This window comes from Amblyomma maculatum, unplaced genomic scaffold (genome assembly GCF_055883805.1).
Source record: "Amblyomma maculatum isolate TAMU_Amacu unplaced genomic scaffold, ASM5588380v1 scaffold_23, whole genome shotgun sequence".
In the NCBI taxonomy this organism is placed as follows: Eukaryota; Metazoa; Arthropoda; class Arachnida; order Ixodida; family Ixodidae; genus Amblyomma; species Amblyomma maculatum.
Genome location: NW_028146748.1, coordinates 3,245,938 through 3,250,020, shown reverse-complemented (window position 1 = coordinate 3,250,020; position 4,083 = coordinate 3,245,938). Strand labels below are relative to the sequence as shown.

General features: G+C 31.5%; 1 pseudogene; it reads left to right on the top strand.

The window, feature by feature from the left end:
- The first annotated feature begins 3,389 nt into the window (after positions 1-3,389).
- On the top strand, positions 3,390-3,560 carry LOC146171394 (U2 spliceosomal RNA; annotated as a pseudogene).
- The last annotated feature ends 523 nt before the right edge of the window (positions 3,561-4,083 follow it).

Here is a 4,083-nt window from a genome sequence, read left to right as displayed (position 1 = left end):
ATTATTTACGCAACTGTAAATAATTATTAATAATTGTTTATGTAGCCAATGTGGTTGGTTTTACAGAGTGTGGTAATAATTAGTAAGTATACTATGCAACTATAAATAATTAGTAATAATTGTTTATCTAGCCAATGTGGTTGGTTTTACAGTGTGGTAATAATTAGTAATTATATTTTCGCAACTGTAAATAATTAGTAATAGTTTACCTAGCCATTGTGGTTGGTTTTGCAGAGTGTGGAAGTAATTGGTAATTATATTTACGCAAATGTAAATAATTAGTATTAAAAGTTTACCTAGCCATTGTGGTTGGTTTTACAGTGTGGTAATACTTAGTAATTATATTTACGCAACTGTAAATAATTAGTAATAATTGTTTACCTAGCCAATGTGGTTGGTTTTACAGAGTGTAGTAATTATTTACGCAACTGTAAATAATTATTAATAATTGTTTATGTAGCCAATGTGGTTGGTTTTACAGAGTGTGGTAATAATTAGTAAGTATACTATGCAACTATAAATAATTAGTAATAAAAGTTTACCTAGCCATTGTGGTTGGTTTTACAGTGTGGTAATAATTAGTAATTATATTTACGCAACTGTAAATAATTAGTAATAATAGTTTACCTAGCAATTGTGGTTGGTTTTACAGAGTGTGGTTATAATTAGTAATTATATTCACGCAACTGTCAATAATTAGTAATAATTATTTACGCAACTGTAAATAATTATTAATAATTGTTTATGTAGCCAATGTGGTTGGTTTTACAGAGTGTGGTAATAATTAGTAAGTATACTATGCAACTATAAATAATTAGTAATAATTGTTTATCTAGCCAATGTGGTTGGTTTTACAGTGTGGTAATAATTAGTAATTATATTTTCGCAACTGTAAATAATTAGTAATAATAGTTTACCTAGCCATTGTGGTTGGTTTTGCAGAGTGTGGAAGTAATTGGTAATTATATTTACGCAAATGTAAATAATTAGTATTAAAAGTTTACCTAGCCATTGTGGTTGGTTTTACAGTGTGGTAATAATTAGTAATTATATTTACGCAACTGTAAATAATTAGTAATAACAGTTTACCTAGCAATTGTGGTTGGTTTTACAGAGTGTGGTTATAATTAGTAATTATATTCACGCAACTGTCAATAATTAGTAATAATTGTTTACCTAGCCAATGTGGTTGGTTTTAAAGAGTGTAGTAATTATTTACGACTGTAAATAATTATTAATAATTGTTTATGTAGCCAATGTGGTTGGTTTTACAGAGTGTGGTAATAATTAGTAAGTACACTATGCAACTATAAATAATTAGTAATAATTGTTTATCTAGCCAATGTGGTTGGTTTTACAGTGTGGTAATAATTAGTAATTATATTTTCGCAACTGTAAATAATTAGTAATAATAGTTTACCTAGCCATTGTGGTTGGTTTTGCAGAGAGTGGAAGTAATTGGTAATTATATTTACGCAAATGTAAATAATTAGTATTAAAAGTTTACCTAGCCATTGTGGTTGGTTTTACAGTGTGGTAATAATTAGTAATTATATTTACGCAACTGTAAATAATTAGTAATAATTGTTTACCTAGCCAATGTGGTTGGTTTTACAGAGTGTAGTAATTATTTACGCAACTGTAAATAATTATTAATAATTGTTTATGTAGCCAATGTGGTTGGTTTTACAGAGTGTGGTAATAATTAGTAAGTATACTATGCAACTATAAATAATTAGTAATAATTGTTTATCTAGCCAATGTGGTTGGTTTTACAGTGTGGTAATAATTAGTAATTATATTTTCGCAACTGTAAATAATTAGTAATAATAGTTTACCTAGCCATTGTGGTTGGTTTTGCAGAGTGTGGAAGTAATTGGTAATTATATTTATGCAAATGTAAATAATTAGTATAAAAGTTTACCTAGCCATTGTGGTTGGTTTTACAGTGTGGTAATAATTAGTAATTATATTTACGCAACTGTAAATAATTAGTAATAATTGTTTACCTAGCCAATGTGGTTGGTTTTACAGAGTGTAGTAATTATTTACGCAACTGTAAATAATTATTAATAATTGTTTATGTAGCCAATGTGGTTGGTTTTACAGAGTGTGGTAATAATTAGTAAGTATACTATGCAACTATAAATAATTAGTAATAATTGTTTATCTAGCCAATGTGGTTGGTTTTACAGTGTGGTAATAATTAGTAATTATATTTTCGCAACTGTAAATAATTAGTAATAGTTTACCTAGCCATTGTGGTTGGTTTTGCAGAGTGTGGAAGTAATTGGTAATTATATTTACGCAAATGTAAATAATTAGTATTAAAAGTTTACCTAGCCATTGTGGTTGGTTTTACAGTGTGGTAATAATTAGTAATTATATTTACGCAACTGTAAATAATTAGTAATAATTGTTTACCTAGCCAATGTGGTTGGTTTTACAGAGTGTAGTAATTATTTACGCAACTGTAAATATTTATTAATAATTGTTTATCTAGCCAATGTGGTTGGTTTTACAGAGTGTGGTAATAATTAGTAAGTATACTATGCAACTATAAATAATTAGTAATAATTGTTTATCTAGCCAATGTGGTTGGTTTTACAGTGTGGTAATAATTAGTAATTATATTTTCGCAACTGTAAATAATTAGTAATAGTTTACCTAGCCATTGTGGTTGGTTTTGCAGAGTGTGGAAGTAATTGGTAATTATATTTACGCAAATGTAAATAATTAGTATTAAAAGTTTACCTAGCCATTGTGGTTGGTTTTACAGTGTGGTAATAATTAGTAATTATATTTACGTAACTGTAAATAATTAGTAATAACTGTTTACCTAGCCAATGTGGTTGGTTTTACAGAGTGTAGTAATTATTTACGCAACTGTAAATAATTATTAATAATTGTTTATGTAGCCAATGTGGTTGGTTTTACAGATTGTGGTAATAATTAGTAAGTATACTATGCAACTATAAATAATTAGTAATAATTGTTTATCTAGCCAATGTGGTTGGTTTTACAGTGTGGTAATAATTAGTAATTATATTTTCGCAACTGTAAATAATTAGTAATAATTGTTTACCTAGCCAATATTGAGTAATTAGTGCAATAACCAGGACATAGCATATAAATAATTATTTACTTATTTATTTCCTTTTTAATTAGTAACTGCTCATTGATTGACATATGGACATATAAGCTATGCATTTGCACATACTGTGGTGTTGCTCTGTGATTGGTCGACACCTCCACGACGTCTTCCCTTCGCGACCAATAAGTGCTGTGGCAAAAATGTGACACTTTTGCTAATGACAACTATGAGGCAATAAAGGCTTTTGCCTTAATAGCAGTAGGTATCTGCAATAAAGCATTGCTTGCAAATGTACAAAACATTTCTGGAAAACACTGTTTTAACAGCTTGATATCAGTTGCCAGTTGTAATTTGTAACCCTGACATTATACTATTTTTTGTAATGCGGCAGAGCATTCTGGGCTTGCTGTACCTCTGCCACGGGTCTACCCGGTACTGCACTACTTCCGGGACTAGCTAAGCGACTCACGGTTTTTGGGGGAGGACAATCACAACTCAAAGATGAGGCCAACTAACTTTTTTCATTCGAGCTCACTGCTATCCATGTGCCTAACACAGCAATCCTCTCAATGCCTGTCTTATTGCATTGTTGGGCGCCTCGTGCATGCAGTGACACCTTGGGTTACTTTTTCCGCATGTCATTGCATGTGAGTCCATTATTTGAGGCAATAAAGAATGGTTTGATTAAGAATCCCCTTCAAGGGATGTGTCGAGATTTGGTAAACCATAGCTCAAGTGCTACAAACAAAAAACGGTGGACCGACGCTGTTTCTGCAACAACCGATAAGTGGCACCACTTGGGCATACATTTTTGATGGGATCGAACTGCAGTTCCTTGTCAATTTATCGCTTCTCGGCCTTTTGGCTAAGATCAAAGTGTAGTAGTATCCTGGACCCCTGGACCCCCTGCTGTTCCTGGACCCCCTGCTGACCCTGGACCCCCCTGCTGACCCTGGACCCCTGGACTCATGGACCATCCGGACCTGCTG